General features: G+C 38.3%; 1 long non-coding RNA gene across 2 annotated transcripts in view; it reads right to left on the bottom strand.

Annotated features, from left to right (window-relative positions):
• Nucleotides 1–12,305, bottom strand: part of LOC123619403 (uncharacterized) — a 56,339-nt gene that overhangs the window by 26,146 nt on the left and 17,888 nt on the right. The gene's annotated exons all lie outside the window — the stretch shown is intronic.

Below are 12,305 nucleotides of genomic sequence, written 5' to 3'. Positions count from 1 at the left end.
AAGAGAAATAAAAGCAAAAATAAACAAATGGGACCTAATTTCCTTTTGCACAGCAAAGGAAACCATAAACAAACAGAAAGACAACTCATGGCATGAGAGAAAATATTTGCAAAGGATGTGACTGACAAAGGCTTAATCTCCAGAATATATAAACAGCTCATACAACTTAACAACAAAAAAACAAACAACCCAATCCAAAAATGGGCAGAAGACCTAAACAAACATTTCTTCAGTGAAGACATACTGATGGCCAAAAGGCACATGAGAAAATGCTCAGTATCGCTAATTATCAGAGAAATGCAAATCAAAACTACAACGAGGGATCACCTCACACCAGTCAGAATGGCCACCATTCAGAAGTCCACAAACAATAAATGCTGGAGAGGCTGTGGAGAAAAGGGAACCTTCCTACACTGCTGGTGGTAATGTAGTTTGGTGCAGCTGTTATGGAAAACGGTATGGAGATTCCTTAAAAAACTGAGAATAGAGTTAGCCTATGATCCAGCAATCCCACTCCTAGGCATATATCCAGAGGGAACTCTTAACTCAAAAAGACACATGCACCCCAATGTTCATTGTAGCACTATTTATAATACCTGAGACATGGAAGCAACCTAAATGGACAGATGAATGGATACAGATGTTGTGGTATATTTATACAATGGAATACTACTCAGCCATTAAAAAAGAATGAAATAATGCCAACTGCAGCCACATGAATGGAACTAAAGACTGTCATACTAAGTGAAGTAAGTCAAGACAAAGAAGAAAGACAAATATCATATGATATCACTTATACGTGGAATCTAAAAAAAATGACACAAGTGAACTTATTTACAAAACAGAAATAGACTCACAATCATAGAAAACAAACTTATGGTCACCAGAGGGGAAAGGAGGGGGAGGATAAATTGAGAGTTTGGGATTAGCAAATACAAAGTACTATAACAAAATAGATAAACAAGGTCCTACTGTATAGCACAGGGAACTATATTCAATAGCTTGTAATAGCCTATAATGAAAAAGAATATATATGTATAACTGAATTACTATGCTTTACACCAAAGACTAACACAACTTGTAAATCAACTATACTTCAATTTAAAAGAATAAATAAATGGGATGCAAAAAAACCCTCTAAGATCAATTGTTAAGTTAAAAAAACAAAGTACAAGGGGCTAGGTGTGGCCAGTGGCAGAGTGCATGCTTAGCACTCAGGAGGCCCTCAGTTCAATCCCCAGAACCTCCATTAAAAAAAAAAAAAAAAAGCACAGAGGAGTGCCTATAGTATACCACAATACGCATAGTGGCTCCCCCCACAAAAAGTTGGGGGGTGGAGGATGCAATACAGTACACAACACTTATGTATATACAAACAATCTCTGGAGGGACTTCCAAGAAATCTGCCCAAAGGGGAAAGGAACAGATGGCTCTAAGTACCAGGTCTGAAAGGGAGGCTATTTGTCCCTTTTGAATATTTTACCAGATGTAAATACCTACTATTTTTAAAATACTGTAATTCAAAAATTTTAAATTTCCTTTCATCATTTTAAACTTGAAATCTTCAGAGCCCATGGTCAGGTATCATTATTTGTAAAGCTTTTACACGTTTTAGAAAAAATAAAATACTGCCAGCTACTTTTAACAGATGTATTATGTGACTTCCCTAACTTGAAGACCGCCTCAGAGAAGGGGTCTGGGGGTTCCATTCTCAGCATCCAGCACAGGGGCTGGTATGTAACATACGAACAATAGTGGTCAGAACGTCAGACTGTTTACTCCATCAAGGAGGTTAAAAAGAAATGTACTCAGCCTTTAATCAACAAATCCTCTCTACAACAGTGTTAATCTGGTTTTGGGAGAATAACAAAAAACTAGCACCTAAGTTACAAAGTACTGCTTTGAAACTATATTAATGTTTTATGGTTACCTTTATAAAAGATGGCCTAGATTTGTTAGACTATACTAATTAAAACAAGAGTTTCATTTTAAGGTAAATGTTAAATTAGAATAGTGTGAAAGTAACTTCATGCTGAAAACTTTGCAGTGTCCATAGGGGTGATCAAATGTAATACCATGGCTCTTGAGTAAATAACTAAAAGGCTTTAAAGAAATAAGCATTAATAGTTCAAGAATCTTTTTTTTTAATTTTTATTGAAGCGTAGTTGATTTACAATGTCACGAATCAATTTTGATGTATCAAAGCACATATGCTAGGATTTGGGGAAGAACACATTCTAGTCTTCATTTCTTTATAAGATGATCACACCAGAAGGGCTTAATACGTGTGATAACATACATCAATGAACCTTAATTCATTAGAGGCTATCCATCACGGAGAACTCTTTCTAAAATAATTAACACCTTACATGTCCTGGGACCTCAGTCAGCAAGTTCCAACATATCTCCTCCATTTTGTCCCTGAAGGTCCCTCAAAACCATTAGTGATAACTGGTAACTTAACTCTTCCAAAATGTTTTAAAAACTTAGTCTCACCAACACCTTGGAGACATCTAGACTCACAACTTTCTTTATAACAAGAGCAACATACAGTATTTCAAAAGTGTACTAACTCAGGCCCGCATGGGTTACTATTTCTATAAATTCAATAACTTAAAAAACCTATTCTTCTTAACCCAGAAACCTACAGAGCTGTACTATGTCAGCAGCAGCCACGAGTCCTGACACACGGCTAGTCCACATCGAGGTGCTCCAAGGTGAAACACCTACTGGATTTTTAAGACTTAATGAGAAAAAAGAATGTCAGATATTTCTTTAATAATTGTATATTGATTCCATGTTTGTCAGAGATGTTGTCTGCAAATATGTTCTCCCACTCTGCAGCTTGGTTTCCTTCTTTTTAACAGGGTCCATCACAGAGCAAAAGTACTTAATTTTAATGAAGCTGAATTTATTCAGTTTCCCCTTCTAGATGGTGCTTTTGGCATCAGCATTAAGAAATCTACCTACCAAAGATTTTCTTCTAAATTTTTCCTAAAATTATAGTTTCACATTTTATGTGTAAGTCTGTGATCCACATTGAGTGAACAGTTTATTTATTTTTTTGAAGTAGTGATGTCCAATTGCCCCAGCACCGCGTAAATTTTAGAAGAGTCTCGTCTACATCTACAGAGTCTTCCTGGGTCAGTTATCACCTATAGCATGAATGAACGACAAATGCAGGACACATGACCAATACACCTCGACTTGGACGTTGTATGAGAACTCAATTTCAACAAGACCTAAACTGAGTACATATTTTCCCCAAACCTGCTCTCCCCATCTCCGCCTAGAGGGTCACCATCTACCTAGTGGCCAAAGTTAGCTTCCAAAGTCACTGATTAATTTAGTTGACAACCTTTTGCTGTGTGCCTAAGCACAGAGCAGGCAGGAAGCCAGGCACTGGGGCAACCAGTGAGACGTGGTTCCTGGTCCTGGGCACTGCAGGGGAAGACACACAGTAAGTACAGGGTGGGGTGGCAGGTGCCACGGGAGAGGGACGTGTGAGGTCGCAGTGACACTGCTGCCCAGGAAAGTCAATGAACTCGGAAAAGAGGAAGTGAGTCCTGAAGGGTGAGGATGAGTTAACCAGGCTAGTTAGGAGGTGAAAAGTCAATAAAGTGGGGGAAAAGTACGTGTAAAAGCACAGCAGCATAATAAAACCTGCTTGGACAGCTTATGCAAGAGGAAGGGGACGGGACAGTGGCCAGAGGAGGGCAGGGCTCGCGTGTCCTGCTATGGGACTGACTTCCTCTGGTCTACACGAGGGAAAACACTACAAGTTTTGAAAGAGAAACCACCTGATAGACCTGGATCTGAACAATCCACCACCCGTGTGGAAGCCAGACGACAAGGGCAGGAGACTGAGAGGCTGGAGGTGCAGGGAGGAGTTCGGTCACCCTTACTCCAGGCGACCCTGGAACAACCCTAAATGTGAGACAGCAAGGGCACGACTGAACTGAGGCAGAGCCACATGAAGGCGCAGAAAGCATCCCAGGAAACACTCAAGAGCACATAGTCACTCACAAAACGTGAGGAATGGTGATGGATGGAGAAAGCTAAGCTGTCGGCCTGGTGTCTGCCTTGACTGATGCAGAATGGTTGGGAGACACAAATTTCAGTCTCCTACAGCTTAGAGGACTCAAGACCATGGGAGGATGACATGCGGGATCTGGTCCTACTCAAGGCTGGACTACAAGGAAGGGAAGGCAGCCCTGTGTGCACCAGCCCTGTCCCCAAGTGCACACCCCAGGCAAGGGGTGGGGAGCAGGAAGACCCTGCAAATGCGGCTAAGGGACCCACAGCCTGAGGCAGGGACACTCATTTTTCTTGAAGGAGACTGGGGAGGGCTGAGGACCACAGTGCAGTTTCCAAGGTGCGTCTGTCACTCTCCAACAGAAAGGCAGGCACAGTCTGAGAAAAAGAAGGCACAAAAACCCAATGTCAGCAGCCAGGGAGGAGAACAGAAGTCTCCAAAACAGTGATGACAGGGAGGTGACACCGACTGATGCAGCCACTTGTCCCAACGGCGCATCCTCATGGAGACATTCTGAGAACACGATGTGCGAAGTACTTGTCAAAGATTAAAATGGGACAATGAATTTCAACACAATCACCTACTCGTTTACTACAGTTTATAAAATAGCTACTTGGGTATCAGAAATCGTAAAAAATACAAACAGAATTTTTACTGATTAATGGCCTCCAATTGGGATAGGCCCTATAGCTTTCAATAAACTTATGAAACATATGAAAGTGCATTTAAAAAAAAACACAAGAAAAAAGTTTATTGGAGTAGTAGGATGAGAGTGTGTTAAAAAAAAAAAAACGATTTTCCAGAGTTTGGGTAATTTTACATTACACTTATAATTGAGGAAGACATGGACCTCTGAGGCCACATCTCTCAGCCTATCTCTTCCAGCATTTTGTTGAGTCTTGCTTGCAATGAAGGGCAACCATGGAGAGAGCAAGAGCACTGAAATCATGCAGCGGGGCTTCAGTCTCAGTCCTCACACTGACGGAGCCTTGGGCAAGTTAATTCAGTCTTCTGTGCGCCTGCTTCCAAGTCTCTCTGAAGGGGGAAAGGCAAGTACCCATTTCAAAGGGTTGGTGTGAGAACTGGGATAATCCACCAAACCACTTAGCAAAGCTCCTGAGCCACGGAATTCACTCCATAAATATCAACACTTAACATATTTGAGTTCCCATTTGACTAGAAACTGAGCTGAAAGTCCTACAAAGCAGAGACCGTGGCCAAACCTCCTGGGATACTGCTTTGTTATCTGACCCACCACAGAGATCAAATCTGGCCCCCTGAGTGGTCTGAAAATGATTAACGACATGTGGAAGTGGAGAGCCGATCACCAACACGACCTGGAGAACAGCCAGTTCACTGACACAGAACCATAACCTCAGCGTATCTTTCCCCTGAACTGTATGTATCCAAAACCACGTTAAATATTTGCATCCCTAATGAGCTACAGATGATTTACACATGCTAAAACACAACTGCCAACTAAAGATGTAGGTACTAGACATTCATGTTGACCTATTAAAATAATTTGACCTGTTTTTCAGGCAAAGAATCAGTCTTACAAGGGTGTGTGAATCTGTCATGGGCTCTGCCAACAGTAGCTGCTCCTAGTAACCAGGAATCATAAAAGAATGCTCAATCTGAGAAAATACCTGCAGGGCACACACCTGGCTTTTAAGCCACACATTGTAACAAGAAAAACAATCAGCAGCAACACCTTTTAAGATGAAAATCAACAACATATACAAGACTGACAAAGGCTTAATTTCCAGAACGTATAAACAGCTCATACCGTTTAATAACAAAAAAACAAGCAATCCAACCCAAAAATGGGCAGAAGACCTAAAAAAGCAATTCTCCAATGAAGACATACAAATGGCCAATAGGTACATGAGAAAATGCTCAATATCGTTTATTATGAGAGAAATGCAAATCAAAACTACAGTCAGGTATCACCTCACACCAGTCAGAATAGCCATCATTCAAAAGTCCACAAATGATAAATGCTGGAGAAAGTGTGTTGAAAAGGGAACCCTCCTACACTGCTGGTGGGAATGTAGTTTGGTGCCGCCATTATGGAAAACAGTATGGAGATTCCTTTAAAAACTAAAAATAGACTTACTCTATGATCCAGTAATCCCACTCCTGGGCACATATCCAGAAGAAACTCTAATTCGAAAAGACACATGCACCCCAATATTCATAGCAGCACTATTTACAATAGCCAAGACATGGAAGCAACCTAAATGTCCATCGACAGATGACTGGATAAAGAAGCTGTGGCATATTTATACAGTGGAATACTACTAGGCCATAAAAAAAGAAAAATAATGCCATTTGCAGCAACATAGATGGACCTAGAGATTGTCATTCTAAGTGAAGTAACCCAGAAAGAGAAAGAAAAATAACATATGACAGCACTCATATGTGGAATCTAAAAAAAGAATGAAGAAGACACTAATGAACTTATCTGAAAACACACTCACAGACATAGTAAACAATGTTATGGTTGGGGGAGGGGATAAATTTGGGAGTTTGCGATTTGCAAATATTAAAGATAAAAACAAATTTCTTCTGTACAGCACAAGGAACTATATTCAACATCTTGTAATTATTTTTAATGAAAAAGAATATGTAAACAAACAAACAAAAAAACAGACACAAGAACATTTAAACTCCTAAATGGACTCTTGAGCTACACAGAGTATTTTCCAGTGACTCACAAAGGCAAGTAAAATTGACTGACATCAGTTATTCCCATATCAACCTCGTCAAGAAAAGAATCTTTAAAATTAACTCTTTAGAGATGAAGAGAAAAATACTTCCAGGGAGATAAGACAACCAGTGACATAAACCACAATGATGCTATAGTAACTGAACTGCCTGGCTCAAAAAAAAGTATAGTTTGCAGAAATTAACTTCTGAATTACCAAAAAAAAAAAGTACAGTCACAGTAGATTCATTTCTTATAAAGAATTCTGAAACAGAAATCTTGGCCTCTAATAGACATAATGTGTAAGTAATCTACATGCCCCAGTTTTAAACTGTACAAATAAAGCACACTATACACAGCATTAGTTTCTGAGTCTAAGGTGTTTTCGGCCCGAGTGTCTCCATATACAGAGAAATCTAAAGAAAGAGAAAGTGGCTGCTGACTTTCAGCCTGGGCGCAGGTAGCAAAGGGAAAGCCCGCTCCCGGAGCCCGGCACCAACTTCCACTCGGCCGCAAGGGCTTCCGGGGCTCGCGAAGGCTCAGGTCAGACCGCAGTGCACACTAAAACACTGGCATTTAAACAAATATGAGGGTATTCTTCACTACTTTTCAGTAGTTTATGATAACAAGAGACAAAACCTATCCTAATTAAACTTAAATATGACCATGGCCCCACCTAGATAGTCTCCCTTTTATTTTATTATGATAGAGAGTTTATTATGCTATCAACATATATTCTCTGATCTTCTCTTATCTTACAGCAGAGGAAAATAACTAGCACAGGGGTGCTTCACATCTTCAACTTACTAAAATAGACGTACTACCCAAAGCAATCCCTATCAAACTACCCGTGATATTTTCCACAGAACTAGGACAAATAATCCTAAAATTTATATGTAACCATAAAAGGTCCAGAACTGCCAAAGCAATCCTGAGGAAAAATAACAAAGCTGGAGGCATAACCCTCCCAGACTTTAGACAATACTACAGAGCTATAGTAATCAAAACAGTGTGGTATTGGCACAAAAACAGACATTTGGATCAATGGAATAGAATAGAGAGCCCAGAAATAAACCCAGACACTTAACAGTCAATTAATCTTTGACAAAGGAGGCAAGAACATACAATGGAGTAAAGACAGCCTCTTCAGCAAGTTGTGATGGGAAAGCTGGACAACTACATGTAAATCAATGAAGTTAGAACACTCTTTCATACCATACACAAAAATAAACTCAAAATGTTGTAATGACTTGAATATAAGACATGACACCATAAAATTCCTAAAAGAGAACACAGGCAAAACATTCTCTGACAAAAATCATAGCAATGTTTTCCTAGGTCAGTCTCCCAAGGCAAAAGAAATAAAAGCAAAAATAAACAAATGGAACCTAGTCAAATTTATAAGTTTTTGCACAGCAAAGGGAACCATAAACAAAATGAACAGGAAACTATATTCAATATCTTGCAGTAACCTATGGTGAAAAAGAATATGAAAATGAAAATGAGTATGTTCATATATGACTTAAGTATTATGCTGTACACCAGAAATTGACACAACATTGTAAACTGAATATACTTCAATAAATATATATATTTATAAATATATATATATATATTCCACTGTATGTATATATATATACACACACACAAAATGAAAAGACAACCTATGGACTGGGAGAAAATAATTGCAAATGTTGAGACAAGACCTTAATTTCCAAAATATACAAACAGCTCATACCACTCAATAACAAAAAAACAAACAATTCTATCATAAAATGGGCAGAAGACCTAAAAAGACATTTCTCCAGAGAAGACATACAGATGACCAAGAGGCATGTGAAAAGATGCTCAATACTGTTAATTATTAGAGAAATGAATATCAAAACTACAATGAGGTATCACTTCACACCTGTCAGAATGGCAATCATCAAAAAGTCTACCAATAATAAATGCTGAAGAGGGTGTGGAGAAAAGCGAACTCTCCTACACTGTTGCAGCCATTATGGAAAACAGTATGGCGGTTCCTTAAAAAACTAAAAATAGATTTACCACATGATCCAGCAATCCCACTCCTGGGTGTACATCCAGAGAAAACTCCAATTTGAAAAGATACATGCACCCCAATGTTCATAGCAGCATTATTTACAATAGCCAAGACATGGAAGCAATCTAAATGTCCACCAACAGATAAGTGGATAAAGAAGATATAGATAGATAAATAGATAGACACATACACATACACACAATGGAATACTACTGAGCCATAAAAAAGAATGAGATTATGCCATTTGCAGCAACATGGATGGATCTAGAGATTATCATACTAAGTGAAGTAAGTATGAGAAAGGCAAATATCATGATATCACTTATATGCGGAATCTAAAATAAGATATAAATGAACTTATTTACAAAACAGAAACAGACTCACAGACATAGAAAACAAATTTATGGTTGCCAAAGGGGGAAGGGGTTGGAGGAGAGATAAATTAGGAATTTGGGATTAGTCAGATACAAACCATTATATATAAATAAACAACAAGGTCCTACCAAATAGTACTGGAAACTATATTCAATATCCTGTAATAAACCATAACAAAAGAGAATATGAAAAAGAATATATAACTGAATCACTTTGCTATACACCAGAAACTAATACATTATAAATCAACGATACTTCAATTTAAAATTTTTTTTCAACTTACTTGTTTCAAGAATATTTACTCCCAAGACTTCTCATTTTAATTTTAACCAAAGCTGAATAAAACTGTAAGACGAATAAATTTTATTTCCACACTCTCTAGCTTGGCATGCAATGCTCTGGCCATAGCTTGCCTCTTAGTCTCATCTCTTACTATGCCTTCCCTTGAAGTCTGAGTTCTGACCATCTGGAACTATTACTGGCAGCGTCCTGAAAGTACCACGCCATTTACACTCTTGTGTCTGTGCTCCCTGTGCCAATCGTGTCCAAGCATTAAAAACAAATGCTGACACCAATGGACAGCTGGATTATAAATTCATCTATAACACTTCATTATACTTTTTGATTTGTGTCAGTTGCCCCATTAGACTAATTTCTCGGAAGCAGAAATCATGTCATTAAAATTTCTCCCCAGAGCTTTGCTAAATATCCAACACAAATTTTCATTAATTGTTTGTGAAATAAATGAGTAAGTTAAAGAGTGACTGAATGAACCATATCTTCACCAAACAGATCATTCTTTTTTTTTAATTGAGTTATTGTCAGTTTACAATGTGTCAGTTTCTGGTGTATAGTACAATTTTTCAGTCATACATGAATATACATATATTCATTTTCATATTCTTTTTCACTGAGTTACTACAAGAAAACAGATCATTCTTTTACATAGTAAAAAATATCCAGAATAATGAAGTCCGTAAGTGTCCAAATCTGCAAACAACTTGGGGAGAGAGACCTAGGCCTGACAGATTACACAAAGAGGTTGATAGTAAATATAAGTAGTAAATGTAAAGAGGATGGTAGACAGTGTAAAGCTTGAAGGACAAAGAGATTTTGTACCCACAAGGATGAAATCACAAGGGGTAACTAACTGAATGGCAATACTGCCTCCCAGTGGCACTTGGGATAAAAGTCTCTGTACCAGAGCACTTCCACAAAATAATGGCTTTCTCACATTGAGTGGTTCTGGGCTATGAACTGTGCCAAGCACCTCTTTCTTTATTTCATTTAACCCTCACAACAGTCCCTTGTAGAGATATAGCATGTAGCATGGGGGTTAATCACCCAGACTGCAGCCAGGATGTCTGGCTCTCCCACTTACTAACTTTGTGACCTTGGACAAATTACTTAAGTTCTCTACATATTTTCCCATCTGTACAATAGGGATAATATTAGTGCTTACCATGCATGTACTTGATGAGATAGCAAATGTTATATGTGTTAGCTATTATTATGCCCTTTTTCCTGATGAGAAAACTAATGTTAAGTAAACCAAGCATATAGTAGGAATTCAATAAATATAACTTACTTTGCTTTCACCCCTTATGTCTCAGTTCCTTAAAGGGTTGCCCTTCTTAGTAGTCCTGAAATTTAAGTGGGGGACTCCCAAATAGTCCAAAGAAGTCAGTTCCTAAACACAGCAATGAGGAACCTCCATTAAAGAAACTGAGACTCCGCCATTAAAGTGTCCAAGGACATGTAGTTCTGGAGAAGAAAATTCTACAGTGCACTCTTTTTATTGTCATTAGAGTGAAGAACTTTCCAGCAATGAAATTCATCCTACCCAAAACAGGATGCATGGGGATTGTGAAAATCAACTAGAATTTGTGCAGGAAACCACATTTCTAGGAATATTCAAATAAGTATGAACTGCCCAGAGCCCATTTTTGACTACTTTGCCCATAGGAACTAAGGGACCATGATCACTTTCAAGATTTGGCTAATAATAACTTACTAGAGACTACTTTCTCCTTGCTTTCCTACTATTATTGTAAAAATAAAATTCATGAAAATGATACTTTTCAAGTGACATAATGTGATTATCAGATTGCCCACCCTAGTCCACATTTGCAATGGGATGTATCTTTACTTGGTAAGAATTATTGGCAGATCTGCACATGAATACCAAACAGGCTCTTTTCATACTTGTAAAGCTCTCTGTGATTCTGCAATATTCCTCTGATTCAGATTTTCATATTCCTGGGTGTTCTATTTGAGAGACTGAATATACAAATAATCGATGACCTGACCACATATAAAACAAAACTGACCCACAATCTGCCTGAAGCCTACCCAGGAAACCAACCCCCTGTCTATAATAGACAGCCCAAGAAGCTAACCTTAAGTCAGACTTGTAAGAAGTCAGACTGCTGTCTCTAGCGATAGTCTAGGAAACCAAACAATGACCCCTATAACAATTGGCCCAATATAGCCAGGATTTGATTAATAACTGACAGCTTAGGGGGGAGGGTATAGCTCAGTGGTAGAGTGTGTGTTTAGCATGCATGAGGTCCTGGGTTCAATCCCCAGTACCTCTATTTAAATAAATATTTATTTAAATAATTTAATTTAATTTAATTTAAATAATTTAAGTAAATAAACAAACCTAATTACTTCCCCCAAAATAAATAAATAAACTTAACTATCTCCCCTCAAAACAAAAAATAAAAATAATAAATAAATAAATAACTGACAGCTTTCCCAATTTTGTCCCCACTTCCAACTTAGCATCAACAAGAGAAAGTCAAATATGCACCCCTAACCAATCACATAGGAGTTGGTCCACCTACGGCTTCCCCATGCAAACAGCCTTGAATCCGGACATACCGGAAGCCTCCCTTTTCCACTATAAAGGTTTCGTACTTCTCTGCCTGCCTTTGAGTCTCTGCCAAAACGCAAGGGACGGTGGTAGACTCCCTTTCTATATAGCAAGCTCTTGAATAAATAGTCTATGCTTTTCTCATGGTTGGTTGGTCACGGTTTATTTCCACATATTGGACCTAGTAATTCTATGAAAAACTAATTGCCAAACCCTCTTAAACAGGTATTGGTTAACAATGTTTGAATATGTTTTTTCTAAA

Source organism: Camelus bactrianus, chromosome 12 (genome assembly GCF_048773025.1).
Source record: "Camelus bactrianus isolate YW-2024 breed Bactrian camel chromosome 12, ASM4877302v1, whole genome shotgun sequence".
NCBI classification, from domain to species: Eukaryota; Metazoa; Chordata; class Mammalia; order Artiodactyla; family Camelidae; genus Camelus; species Camelus bactrianus.
Note: the sequence above shows the minus strand (reverse complement) of the source record. Positions and strands in the feature narration are given on the sequence as shown.